The following is a 15,371-nucleotide window of genomic DNA, read 5'->3' on the forward strand; positions in this document are numbered from 1 at the left end:
GATCTTGGGGTTTATCATTTTTGGAATTGGACTGAAAGCCATGTTTTGACAACTCTTATGTAATTGAGATGTCATTGTCCGTAATTTGTAGAACAAAAACATTCTTATTTAGACTGTGTAGTAGAAAGTGACTCTATCTCTACTTGCTTATTTTAGTTTGTACTTTGGCAACAAGAATAGAACCTGACCACGGATCTATTGGAGGGTGTCTATTGGAGGGTGATGATGTCCTTTGGTAGATATTACCTACAATTCAGATTTGCATGCCATTCTGACAGTCTCTATTGTAATAGCACATAACCAGGCTAAATTGTAGCTTCATATCTGCTTAAAAACAGATATTATTACACTGATGAAAACCAGATTTCAAAACAGATTGCAAGTAAAACAATGTCCTGCAAATTCACACCTTCAAGTCATAAAGCCATATAAGTTTAAATATTAACTCCTGTTTCCGCCATTTCAGGAAATGTTTGATGGCTCATCAAAACTTTGAATTTCCCAGATAATGGTTTGGAGTTTGTTTCATCTGTTTGTTTGGTTTCTTCTGTTTCCTTAATAGCATATCACTTGATTGATGTGAATTACCATTAAACATGGGTGGCTGCATGCACTTGAATTTTAAGTGTTAGTTTATTATTAGCTCACCATTACGGTGTTCTTTCTGCCCTCCTGAGTGGATTGCTTCGACATACGATATGTTTAGCTCTAAAATGGACACCCAAAATTCTGCTTCTGGAGGCTCCTTCATTGAATTGCCAGCCTCGAGCTAATCACGAATGGGCTCCTGACAGCACATATATTGGCTGGTTACAAAATCCACGTTATTTTGGGTTCAGTGTGTATTGCACATCACGCATACCAAGGTTGCTTGCATAAAACCCATTCCTTTAGGTTGCCCCACTAAGACATGCCCAACAGGTGCTAGTTGTGCTACTCGAGTGCGGTGTGCTCAGAATTTTGTGTTTTTTAGGTCTCGCCTGGCGTTCACAGCGCACAGCACTGCTCTCGCCATGCGAGGGCTTTTTGTAATCAATTCAACATGTGCACGCACATGGAGGGACAAAGATGGTGTCGGGCTGTCCACATGCCCATGCATTTTTTGTCCCTTCGTACGCGTGCATATGTTGAATCGATTACGGTTGTGCTTGTTTTAATTAGTTGGGCACTGGATTGCTTTCACAGAATAATGCAACGCACACGCAAGTCAACATTTTTGCTCGAACAAAGACACACTCTTCTCTCTCGTTCTGGGAAAATATGATAGCAAGTCGCAGATAGGAAATTATGTATTAAATGCTTCACCAGTTTTCTCATTTTGATGTCACTGAAATAACACTCGACAGACCGGGTCTGTTCATCACTCTGACCACGCCACGTCTCCGTGATTACAGCGCGGCTCCTAAAGCCGGCAACAATGCTCGGCAAGCTGCAGGCCGGAGACGTGTTCAAACCCGCAGACTCTCTGCTAATGGATGAAGAGGCCAACGCACGAGACTGAACTGTGGAAGGGCGAAGCACGTGCAGCCTGTGATGGGTGCTTGACAGGGAGCCGTTACAGGTCAAGTGACGACCTCTGCTGTGCTTGTGTGCCATTCTAGCGTTCTTTATTAGTAAGAACCTAACCGGCATTGCATTAGGAAAAAGGGTTAGAGATAACGTTAATGCACTCCCACGGTTATTCTTAGGTCTGGTGTTTGTTATTCAAGAACTTTTGGATTTACAAAAATTACTTAATTTATATATTTTCCCTCTAAACAGAGCTTTAAGTGGGCTGGGTCCTGCCGGTATTTCTAACAAGCATTAAAAATGCAATAGGTCTCGCCTTTGATTAAGTTAAAGCCATTTGCTTTGCTAATGGTATCGTATAGCAAAGCAGATGGCTTTAGCTTAATGAAAGGTGAGACCCATTGCATTTTTAATCCTTTTTTTTCCAGGTGGGTGACCAGCTCCAAAGTGTGGGAGAGGTTGAGGTTGCAGCCTTTGAGAGGAGGCACAGAGAGAGATTTGCAGATATTGTAGAGACCTGGGCAAGATTTGCATTAAGATCAAGGAGTACAAAGTGATTAAAATATGGGAGAAATCGCAAGTCTAATAATCTTGGAAGAGTATATTGGAAAGTTCAAAGCAAGAATATCCCTGCACTAGAAGCTTAGATGTTAAGCAAAGAGCATTATAGTTTTTGTACTCCAGCTCAGTTAGAGATTGGGCTTGAGTCCCATTAGCACTACATTGTTGTTACCACCAGGTCATCAACAGAAGGTGAGCTGCCCTGAGCAATGATCAGTAACAAAAAAAAATCCCAACGGAATCATAATAGAAGTCATATTTGTAAGATTTTCTCCTCACCAAAGAGAAATTGTTTAATATATTGACATAGAGTTCTGTTCCTAGGTCTTGGCAATAATTCTTTAACACAGTGATAAAGAATCCTGGGAGAGCCCATGGTTCTGTGCTTCCTATCCCTCTTTCTCCCTTCCTAAACTGTGACATGAAGATTTACGGTTGAGAAGTTGGTATATAAAGATCAAAAAGGTTTTATTCCTGCAAGACTGCTTAATTTCATGACATATATTGTAGTTGATGTGGTTGATAATCACAACTTTTGAACTTATCATTTTGGGATTGACTGTAAGGATTCTGAGAAGGCTTCGAATTCAATTAAGCAATATAGCTTAGGTAGTGCTTACCTTAAGCGTTTGAGCGGTAGTTAAAATGATTGTATTTTCCCAAAACTAACTTTCTTTTCAAAACCCTCCAAAGTGTAATTGTTTTTCATGTCCTTCATTTTGTCTTTGATGTCCTTCATTTTGTCTTTGCAAACCACCTCCCCCAAACATAACCCCCTACAGATCCCCCATCCCCCTTTACCCTCCGCCACCCCCCCACCCACCAAAAGTGCATAGGAAAGCTTTGTAGAGTAGTGAAAAAGTGTGGACAGGTAGTCCAAGATCTGAAACTTTATTATTGAGCACCCTTAATGAGGCTTATTGTGTTGTTGTTTGCTGCTGAATACCTTGATAATATTTGTATCAATGTATATAGGTGAATTATAGTTCCATTCTATTATTTTTTTTCACAAACTTTATTGATTGTGTAACTTGTTCCGTACATGTAGTATCGATGGCATCATAGAACATTTTTGTCAGCCATATATTCTTTGGCTACATATATGCTATATTCATATGACTGTAGACATTTCCATGAATATATATTGCATCTACATACATTAGCTTTATTACCCATTATTCCAGTGTGCCATCTTGTACCTTTATTGTAAATGAACTTATGAACTCCCCCTTCCCCTTACATAGTGCTCAATTGTTCACTATACCCGAGAAGCGGACAATTTTAATTAAAGTGTGTACATTTTCCATGGGTTTGCTAAAGCCTGTATCTTTGTTTCTGATAATTAGGGGGCATTGTCCGAGTGCTATTGGGAGTAAAGCATACCCACAGTGTTATTGTTATGTTCCTTCAAAATCGTCTAGTTATGTTGTTACCTAAAACTGTTGTCTTGGTGTTCGCAATCTGCATTATTGGGTTAGGAGCAGAGTGAATACTGTTCAAAGTATCAGTGTATCCAGGGCTTTAAAGTATTCTATTATTACCTTGCATTCCCTTGATATTGGCGTCTTTCGCAATCCCTTGTTTTCCTCTCTGCGGAGTGCGTCAATTTCTGCTCTCCCCCATCAAATGACTTCTTCCTGCCAACTCATTACACTTGGTGGAGAAGCTGATTTCCATCTCTTAGTAATTAAACGCTATGCAATGACAGACTTACCCATAACATATGCATCAAGTTTGCATCTGGAGCCACACACCTTGGGCATTTTGACGGCACTTCCTGGTACATTTTCTTTAGTCTGTGCGGTGTCAGATATGCTCTGTGCAGTATCATGTATCAAATTAATTTGAATCTGGTGTTACGTGATACTTTCTTGGGGAAAACTAATAAGGCTTTCCCATTCTTTATCTTGAAGTGCCTTCCCCAATTCCTGCCCCCACTTTTCTCCTAATTGTGTAAGGGGCACAGCAGTGTGCGTGCGTAAGCCTCCGTATAGCCATCTGATCCGATGTCTGCCATTGCCCATCAACTCTAGGGAGTAGAAGAGTGAGTGTGTGTGTGTGGCTCCGTGCTGTTCGGAGTCTAGTGCATCTTGACATATTGTGTGATATTTGCGTTTGTCAGGAATAGGGAGTCTGGGAGACCTTGCTCATGAACAGTCGGTGTGGTTAAGTAGCATCCCATTGCCAAATAATGTCCCTCCGTTGTCACTCCTGCCTGTTCCCATAAGCATATACGATGGCTCGTCAGTTTACCCGTTGGGGTGGGGAGGCCTAAGGCTAGAATGGTCGGGCGTACAGAATGGCTCGCTTTGTGTATTGTAGGGTTAGTCCCCAATTTGTGAGTGCTATTTTTAATAACAGTGATGCTGTAGGTGAGGTCTTTTATCAAGGAAGCAGTAATGTGTGCAATGCACATTGTGCTAGTATGTTCGACTTGTAGCCTATTATGTGTAAGTGGTGTCCAGCCGAACAATATGCCAGCCATCGTAGTTGGCTTGCCAAGCAATATTCTCGGAAATCGGGTGATCCCAAGCCACCATTGTCGGACGATAACTGCATTTTCGTTTGCCCCACCCTTCTATGGTCTGCTCCCCAGATCAGTTCCATCAGAACTGTGTTTAAAACTGTAAAACAGTGTGTTGGGATCACCATAGGTAGATTGGTAAAATAGTATAGCACTCGCGGAAGCATGACCATTTTTAGGTCTTGCCTGAGCCAGCGCATGCGATGCTCTGGCAAGACATTTAGTAAGTGGGCTTTTGGAAGTCCTACCACAGCTTTTTGTGTGGCATAGAGTGTGCGGTTACACGCACAGGCACAAGCAGAGGGGCCATCTGGCTTTCCTTTCGCTCACCCAAGCGCGCGCACATCGCACACCACTGCTGCTTTCCCTTTTGCCGTTGTAATAACCAGCTTTCATCGGACTTTTGTTGGTTGTTGGATTTTGAAACTGGGAACAAGCGCTGCACACGGTTCAAGGAATCCTGCTTAGTTTTATTTCATCATTGCGGCCACATTAAAAGTATACATGCACTTTCACTTTGACAGTCGCTTCTTTTAAACCTCATTGGACTGTTGTTGGATTTTCAAACTGGGAACAAGCGCTGCACACAGTTCACGGAACACGGAATACTGCTTAGTTTTATTTCATCATTGCTGCTGTGCCGCATTAGAAGTATACGCGCACTTTCACTTTGACTCGCTGCACACGGTTCACGGAATCCTGCTTAGTTTTATTTCATCATTGCGGCCGCATTGGAAGTATATGTGCCTATCTTTTATTTTCATCAGTTTTTGGTGTTTTTTGCTTGGCTTCATTTTAAGCACTTCCCACAACTGAACACGTTTTGCTTTATTTGATGAACGTTGATCTCACAGCTGCTGCACTTCAACTTCCATTATTGCGGTCGCCATGGAACACTGTGTGCCTTTTTCCATTTAATGCTGCATGTTTGCAACAAAAAGCATTCACAAACGTGTATGTAACAAGCAGAACCACTTCACATATAAAGACACGTTTTCAACAGTGAAAAATGAAAGGATTTTTTTCACGTATTATTCTTCATGTGGCATACATAGTTTTTGTATTGAACCCGTTTGGGAGTTTCAGCAAAAACAAAACTGTACAGAGGTGGAGTGGAGGTCGAAGACAACATTTACAACTTTATTATAAACAAAAGCTTTGCACTTTATTGAAAACAATGCTTTTTTGCATCAAAATCGGAATGAACATATTAAACTAAGTGCAGTAAATGTTTCACTGCTGCTCAAAATCAGCCAGGATTTTGGTCCCAAATCCCAAGTCTGCCAATTCTAAAGTCCATAACACACATTAAATGAGAGCATAGCATGTATCTTTCCCTTTCTCTCTCTCCGTCATCACTTCTAAGATGAACACACATGATTTCCATTTTACTAAGTACACAATAGTTTTGACCTGATTTATATGGAACGTATAGTACACACCCATGCTGTCTCTCGCTGCTACTTCACCCATCCTCCCCAGTGTCCACCATTCCTCCCCTTCCTAGTCATTGCTTGTTTTGTTTGCTGGTAATTGTCTCCTGAACAGTTTCTGGGCACATGTCAGTTCCGTGTATGTCACTAGGCCGATTTAGGCAGATGACTTCCGATTTTCGTAAGCAAAACCGGCTTTGTTGTGGCCCTGATGTTTTGTCAAAATATGACACTTTCCTGTTGTAAAACACTAACGTGTATGTTAATGTAAGTTTCCTGCTGAAGGGCGCACTCCCTGTGACGTGGCTAAGGGGGGTTAAAGTGCCTGATGCAGAAATGTTTGTGATACTTGCAACTCACGTGGACATGCTCTAGTAAAGTATTTGAGAGCATGGGGTTAATATGCTGAAAGCAGAGCTCACAAGGGGTTAATGTGCCCTTTCTTCACTTCTCTACACCTTCTGGTGAGGTTTTGTGCCAGTTCCCTTTCCCAAATCTCTAGCTTTCTCTCCTGGTTTCACTGGCAGTGCCCTTTTCCTTGTTCTCCTCTCAGCTGCTCCTTACTTTCTACCCCCTCCCCCACCCGGTGCTCCGGCTCTTACGGCTGCTATCTGCCCACTCCCTTCTGTCTGTCACCCAGCATCCAGGATAATGTGCTGCATGGCTAAAACGTATTAGGTCCCAAAGCCGAGACCTATTGGCTATACCAATGCTTGTTGATATTGCTATGTGCTTAGCTACAGAAAGGGGAGGGAGATCCATAGGATACCTGAGAGCGTAGTGAGGATATCGCTTTTTGGAGATTACCCTGTAGTAGATCCTGAGGAGTTCTATATATTTGGATCCCTAGGTATTTAACAGTGGTAGGCGCAATCTGGAGCATCAGGTCCTCGAATGCCACCAGTGTGGTCCGTGGATCACTTTTAAAAAAGGGAGACGTGATTTAGTTGCATTGATGGTGAGTCATAAAAAACGTTCAAAGAGTGTGAAGGTATTGTCTATTGGGAGCTAATTTTCACACAGGTTCTTGACATATAGGATTATATCATCTGCATAGAGAGATAATGCATGTGGTATTGGACCTATACAGATTCCCCATTCCGGTGCCTCTTGGCATAGTCTCAATGCTAGTGACTCTTGCGCTAATACAAATCGTATCGGAGATAAAGGGCATCCTTGCCTTGTGCCTCTGTGTACAGGGTAGGTCTGTGAAATGCTTATACCTGTACGTGGTCTCGCAGTAGGTGATGTATATAATAGTTCCACCCATTGTAAGTATTTAGAGGGGATGCCAAATTTACTAATGGCTGCTGACATGTACTTCCAGCTAAGGGTGTCAAATGCCTTACGTAAATTAAGGGATATGCACCTGGCTCCTTGGAGTTCAGTTGGAGCTGCGTCCATTACATGATATAGTCACCCTGTGTTCAAGGTATATTGTGTCCCAGTACGAATCCGCACTGGTCTGTGTATACTAGTTGTGGCAATACTGAGAGTAATCGGCCGGCAGACACTTTACTTAGTATTTTTTATTCAGTATTTAATAATGACAATGGGCAGTATTCTGTGATATCTTTAGGGTCTGTACCTGGTTTTGGGAGCGAGGTACAGACCCTAAATGGTGGAGGGCCGCTCGTAGCTTTACTTTGCACAGAGTGAATTCGTGATTATTGCTGCCTTGCCTGCTGTCCCCTGAAGCGAGGGAGCAGGATCGCTTTGAGAACAAGTGTGGGGCTGCAGATACAGGGGCCGGGACTGCGAGACCCAGGAAGCAGCGCAGGATCACCGGAGCGCACCTGGAGTCTCTTCCCGCCCCTGCTCCGCCCTGATTGGCTGATTGAATACCTAACTGCTCGCGGCCCCCGCTTCGCGGGAGCCGCTCGTAGCTTTACTTTGCACAGAGTGAATTCGTGATTATTGCTGCCTTGCCTGCTGTCCCCTGAAGCGAGGGAGCAGGATCGCTTTGAGACCAAGTGTGAGGCTGCAGATACAGGGGCCGGGACTGCGAGACCCAGGAAGCAGCGCAGGATCACCGGAGCGCACCTGGAGTCTCTTTCCGCCCTGATTGGCTGATTGAATACCTAACTGCTCGCGGCCCCCGCTTCGCGGGGGCCGCTCGTAGCTTTACTTTGCACAGAGTGAATTCGTGATTATTGCTGCCCTGCCTGCTGTCCCCTGAAGCGAGGGAGCAGGATCGCTTTGAGACCAAGTGTGAGGCTGCAGATACAGGGGCCGGGACTGCGAGACCCAGGAAGCAGCGCAGGATCACCGGAGCGCACCTGGAGTCTCTTCCCACCCCTGCTCCGCCCTGATTGGCTGATTGAATACCTAACTGCTCGCGGCCCCCGCTTCGCGGGGGCCGCTCGTAGCTTTACTTTGCACAGAGTGAATTCGTGATTATTGCTGCCTTGCCTGCTGTCCCCTGAAGCGAGGGAGCAGGATCGCTTTGAGACCAAGTGTGAGGCTGCAGATACAGGGGCCGGGACTGCGAGACCCAGGAAGCAGCGCAGGATCACCGGAGCGCACCTGGAGTCTCTTCCCGCCCCTGCTCCACCCTGATTGGCTGATTGAATACCTAACTGCTCGCGGCCCCCGCTTCGCGGGAGCCGCTCGTAGCTTTACTTTGCACATAGTGAATTCGTGATTATTGCTGCCTTGCCTGCTGTCCCCTGAAGCGAGGGAGCAGGATCGCTTTGAGACCAAGTGTGAGGCTGCAGATACAGGGGCCGGGACTGCGAGACCCAGGAAGCAGCGCAGGATCACCGGAGCGCACCTGGAGTCTCTTCCTGCTCCGCCCTGATTGGCTGATTGAATACCTAACTGCTCGCGGCCCCCGCTTCGCGGGTGCCGCTCGTAGCTTTACTTTGCACAGAGTGAATTCGTGATTATTGCTGCCTTGCCTGCTGTCCCCTGAAGCGAGGGAGCAGGATCGCTTTGAGACCAAGTGTGAGGCTGCAGATACAGGGGCCGGGACTGCGAGACCCAGGAAGTAGCGCAGGATCACCGGAGCGCACCTGGAGTCTCTTCCCGCCCTGATTGGCTGATTGAATACCTAACTGCTCGCGGCCCCCGCTTCGCGGGTGCCGCTCGTAGCTTTACTTTGCACAGAGTGAATTCGTGATTATTGCTGCCTTGCCTGCTGTCCCCTGAAGCGAGGGAGCAGGATCGCTTTGAGACCAAGTGTGAGGCTGCAGATACAGGGGCCGGGACTGCGAGACCCAGGAAGCAGCGCAGGATCACCGGAGCGCACCTGGAGTCTCTTCCCGCCCCTGCTCCGCCTATAACAACGACCCTCTGACGCTTAGCGGGACGCGTGCGGGACGCCGGGCTAAGCCCGGGCAAAGGGCGGGCCGTCTGGGGCCGTCCGAGGACGGGACGGGCCACCCCACTAACAACAGCGCCCAAAACCATCGCGGAAACGACTTGTCTAAAAAATAGGTAAAAATTTCCTCTTATCGGCAACTAATTCTATTTCCAGTAAGGGGGAGCTGTCTAGAGTATTGTGCTGACGTATATTCCTCATAGGAACAACAGTCTTCGAGATATACTACTAAAGTTACTATAGAAGCAGTTTTAGGAAATACTAATGGGTCTAAGGAAATTACGTTCACGCACAATCTTCATGAAACGCATGGGAACTGAGGAAGCAGTTAGGAAATCTACAGATAAAGCGATAAAACCTGGCCGCACTACGCTAACCCCGGCAATTTATGATTATTTTTCTACCATACCATCAAAAAAGTTATCTGATAACAAAAATTACACCACTGAAAGTAAACCATTTGGGAGTTCAGGGGATTTAACTAGATTATCTGAATCCCCTCAACTGCTTCACAACGCAAGTGACATGGTGCCCACCAACAAGTCTATGCTAAAAGATTGTAACTCTATCCTCCTGAAATCATCCACTCCTATAAAAGACTATGAGAGCTTACACAAATTAGAGGACCTAAGTACACTTAATTGCAAGTTAGAACAGAATACTTCGAACTTAATAACATCCCCTATAAAGGGTAATGTGAGCCTACAAAAATTAGATGACACAGGCATAGTCCAGCACAAAGTAGAAGAAAATAGCGTCGAAATTAAGCAATCAATTACTGAAACAAAAAAAACAACTACACATGAACAAGATTCTTTTCTGGACCCATTTCTAACTGATAACAAAAATCTCGATGCATCGACAATACCTATATCTAAGGCTCTATTCTCATTACAGGCAATATTAGAATCGGTTCTCTCCTTTCTAGGCAACATCCTTGAAAATTCAGATCAAACTCTGGATGTCCAAATTGGCATTCTAAAATTCTTAGTAGAAGAGAAAAGAAAGAAGGAGTCCTTAAAAATAATAGAAAATCAAACAAAGGATACTATTAATCAAAAGGAAAACGATTATAAACAAAGTAATCAACACTCCTCTACTCAGACATCAGAAGAAGATCTCATAGAAACTCACAAAAGGAAAAAAACGGAATCTACTAATGATTCAATAATGTATTCTTTAAAAAGATTATTCAGAGAAAGATCGCAAAAGAATCAAAAGCAATTCCCGATCTTTAACAAGCAAATGAAAAAGGATTCAAATGATAAAGACTTAGTAAAGGAAGATGAAGATTCTTGTACAAAAACTAAGTCAGAACCCCCAGTAGTAGAAATAACAATTGATCAAACCAAGGAAACAGAGGAAAAGGGAAAAAATAAAAGGAGGAAAAAACCTCTCAGAAGGATTCAAAAAAAGAAAAACCGCAAACTTAAATTCCAAAAAATCAATATACCTCAAAGAGATTTACAGGAGAAAAACGATGAGAAAAGTACACCATATATGAGTAAAAAAGGAGAATCTCCCAAAGGAATATGTACAGATATAAAGCCACAACTGAACCCAAGGGCGGACGAATATCTTCCAACCAAGATAGTCATCAAGACAAGACACGAAAGTATTGATGTCAATAGAACCAACATGAAGGACAACGCAAGCAGCGCAAACATACAGCCAAATGCACTTCAATTTGAAGAACTATTCCCCACTGATAATACACCACTTAATAGAGGCAGGATACTCAACCTCCTGCAAAATATAAAGTCTCTTCAACTATTGACTAGCCGGGAAATTAATCTAGTGACTCTCCCCAAAAGTGGTCAAAACAAAATTGCAATGGTTTCCTTTTGGTCTCCCGTAATACCTGGGATTATACTTAGGGAAAAAGAAATAATACATAGATTTGGATATGACGTAATTGAGAAGGTTGAGTTCAAAGGAAATAAAAACTATAAAACCGTAAACAACAACAGGCAACGAATCCCTAATTCTTATCCAAACAATGGTCCCAGATCTACATTGATGCCTGAAGACTCGGGGGCTAGCAATTTTAGAGATCTGAGACAGGGAGAAGCGATCCTGAAAATTCGTTTAAACAAAGGAGAAAGGGAAGTTTGGTACCAGGATTCAAACGAGAACAAAGTTACCGATATTGAATCCGAGAAGTCGTGGACATGGCTACCGGGGATGCTGAACTGCAACAAAAGTGCTAGCCAACTGAAGATTTCTGTTTAACCAAGGTCTAAAGCTAATATCGTGGAATGTTGCAGGGAGAACAACAAATAAAATGAAGGAAGTTCTAAAAAACCAGCCTGATATTTTAACCTTACAAGAAACCTGGGCAACAGAACACTTTTCACAAAAAGGGTACTACGTCTATAACATACCTGCAAAAGCTACTAATCGGGGCCATGCCAAAGGAGGTTTGGCTATTCTAATGAGAGAGGATTGGACATGGGAACAAGAGATAGTTGAGACCAACAGTGACAATTTGCAATGCATCAAACTTTTTCTAAATACCGATAACATGAGTCCCCAAAGAGCAATGTTGCTTTTTAATATATATGCCCCTCCAGGAAAAAAGTATGACATGTTATGTGAAGATATCTTGGAAATCATTAAACAAACAATAGAAGCCCATATGTTTCCTCTTTTTATGATTATTGGTGATTTCAATGGGAAAATTTCTAATCTAGAAATAAAAAAGTGGGGAAGAATTTTCGAAGAGGAAAGCCTGGAATCTTATATTCCCCAATTCCCCAGAGACATCCGCTCAAACAAAAGAGGGAAAATAATGTTATCCGCGCTATTTAATATAAATGGTGTAATTTTGAATGGGAACATTGAAGGAGACATCCCGGCATCATATACAAGACAGGGAAACGGGAGTCCATCGATAATAGATTATATCATCTGTGGCAAGGATCTATATGAAACCATTTCCCATCTTCACTCCAACTTCTCATCAGACAGTGATCACGCCATGATGCAATTACGAACCAGTTGGTCGGCTCAGTCTGCAGTAAAAGGACAGATGATTCTTTGTAGAAATGAAACTCTGGTAAACAGCAACCAGAGACGCATCTTCTGGAACTCATCCTTTATGGGCAAAATAGCAATACTGGTTCAGCAAAAACACTTCTTAAAGAAACAGCACTCAGAAGACCCTATAGAAAATTTTGAGATATGCTTACCAAATTAAAAGAGGCACTAATAAAAATGAATCCCCAAGGAAATACTGGTAACAAGATGAAGAAAAACTCCAAAAAAACCTGGAACTCTCAGATAAGGAAAAAACTAAATAATCTGATACGAGCTCAATATTTACATTCTTCTCCTACTAAAAAGAAAGAAATAAACAAACTGAAAAATCAGCTGAGAAGAGAAAAAATAAGTAAGAAAAAAACTATTCAAGATCGCAACTGGGTCGATTTACAAATTGCTGCAAAAGAACCAAACCAGAGAACTTATTGGTCACTAATAGCTAAACTAACAGGAACAAAAAAGAAATTACTAGCAGTACCGGTTCCTCCAAAAGAGTGGGAAATTTATCTGACAGATCTCTATAAATCAAATATGGTCAAACTTGAAGAAAACTGTACAGATAATGTAAAGGAGAAACAAAAACCATTAATTCCTAAAACAACAACTATAATGGTAGAAACTCACATTCGAAGGGCAAGAAGCACAGGTGCCTTTGGCCCCGACCAAATTCCTATCAAGGTCCTGCAGATGAACCCTAAGGAATGGAGTCTTTTGTTAACCCCACTATTCAATTATATCTTGACCACTGGAACAGTACCAAAATCGTGGCAGGGGAGCATTATTATCCCCATTCATAAAAAAGGTTGTAAAACGGTAGCAGGAAATTACCGTCAAATAGCTCTGATGGACGCGCCCGGAAATTTTTTTGCAGCTGAAGTTTTATTGCAACTAAAAAACTGGGCTTTTTCGCTGGGACTGATACCAATGTTCCAGGCTGGATTCAGGCCGAAGCACTCTGTTACGGACAACATTGCAATTATTCAGGTTATTCTCGATAAATATGTGACACGAAGAAAACAGACAGTCTATATGGCATTTATAGATTATTCGACCACATTCGATCGTGTTGATCGACCCACTTTATGGAATAAACTGAGGGGTTTTGGAATCAATGAACATTTGCTACAGGTAATAATAAGCCTCCACACAACAACGTGGTGTCAAGTCCAAATGGGGGGCGAAAAAGGTTTAACGAAAGTAATAAATACAGAGAACGGTCTTAAACAGGGATGTTTACTAGCCCCTATGTTATTTTCGCTTTACCTCAGTGACCTGCCAAAGCAGCTACAGCAGGGCTCAAGCCTGCCTCCAAAAATAAACAATCAAAGTATTCATTCGTTGCTCTATGCAGACGACATAGTTATGTTCGATCTCACACCATTCGGTTTGCAAAATTCTCTTGACATTTTGTTTCTATATTCAAATAAAAATTTCTTACTTCCGAACGTAAAGAAAACAAAAGTTGTAGCATTTTCTGGAAGGAAAAAAAAACGTCAAATACAATTGGAGGCTTGGAGGTGAAAAGATCGATGAAGAAACAGAATATACATATCTCGGCAGGATTCTTTCAAAGAATCTAACAAACACAAAGCATATAGATAAATTAACAAAGAAATCTGATCTACACGCCGGAGCACTCTCAAGACTCTATAGTGCCACGGGGAGCAGGCACTTTTCCTCACTACTGAAAATATATAAAGTGAAAATCCCTGCAGTCCTCTCTTATGCTACAGAATACATACCTCTAAAACAATGGGGCTTTATGGATCGACAAGAGGGGAAAATACTGAAAAGAATGATGAAGGTCCCAGCTGCTACACCAGTACAGGTTCTAAGGTTAGAATTTGGAATAACAAGTGCTTACGCCACGGCTGTGGCCAACATTATTAGGTGGGCCTATAATCTCCTCCATGCAAAGGAGGGGACACTCAGGTTTTTGCTCCAAAAGGAAACCTTTGATACAGAAGCAGCTAAACAAACTTTCTCAGGGAATATGTCAGCTGCATTTCGAATGGCTGAAATTACTACAGAAATATTACTTACCTGGTCTGTATCGCAACTAAAACTTTTTCTTAAATGTTTTACACCAAGGTTGAGTTTTGACCTGGACTATGCGCATACCAGAAAACTAAAAACTTTTAAATCATATACTGAACTCATAGAATATAAACATATCCAGCCTTATATTTTGTTTTCCCTAACTCATAGTGCAAGGAGGGTGATCTTGATGTTACGATTAGGGATCCTACCTGTCCAATCTCATACATCTAAATGGTCAGCTGGGGAAACTAACCATCTTTGCTCGTTATGTCAAGGAGGCGAGCAGACTGTGGAGCATTTATTATTTGTTTGCCCAAACTCTAAAGTTGTAGTAGCTCGTGCTTCATATATTGACCCTATTTACCGAACCTGCAGGCTAACAAAGGAAAAAGAACTATTAGCAGTGGGCAAATTGCCTCCGAACGAATTTGTATGTTATAATTTGTATACATTTTTTAAAACTATGTTGCTTTTATATTAATATGTGATGTATTCTTTTGTGGTCCTCTGTTGAGTACCAAAACAAATAAAAAACTTTTGACTTTGACTTTGTGGAGGGCAGGTTGCCTGTTTGTAGAGCTGTTTGATATAGTTGTTCCAGATGGGGGACTAGTTGGGCCGAAAAAGTGGCGTAAAACTCAGCTGGAAGACCATCTATGCCAGGTGTCTTATCGCGTGGGAGTCCTTTAATAGCTTCTTTAATCTCTGTTTTGGTGACTGGGGCTGCAAGTGTTTTTGGTCTGCCGCCGATAACTGTGGGTAATTGAAACCATTTAAGAAATTATCTAATTCTTGATTTTGTATTGACTGGGGGGGCATCGTATAGAGACTCATAGTAACTACAAAAGGCAGAGTTGACCCTTTTCTGTGTGGTGGCATTGACCATGGCTGGGGTGTTCATTTTAAGGACAGGGACTGGTGTCAGGGCATTCCATAGTAT

The 15,371-nt window shown here is 42.6% G+C and overlaps 1 protein-coding gene across 2 annotated transcripts in view; it reads left to right on the forward strand.

Moving 5' to 3' along the window:
- The window catches only part of LOC147750564 (uncharacterized), a 178,152-nt gene that overhangs the window by 65,542 nt on the left and 97,239 nt on the right, over window positions 1–15,371 (forward strand). The gene's annotated exons all lie outside the window — the stretch shown is intronic.

The sequence above is a fragment of the Lissotriton vulgaris genome, chromosome 1_1 (genome assembly GCF_964263255.1).
Source record: "Lissotriton vulgaris chromosome 1_1, aLisVul1.2, whole genome shotgun sequence".
Lineage (NCBI taxonomy): Eukaryota > Metazoa > Chordata > Amphibia > Caudata > Salamandridae > Lissotriton > Lissotriton vulgaris.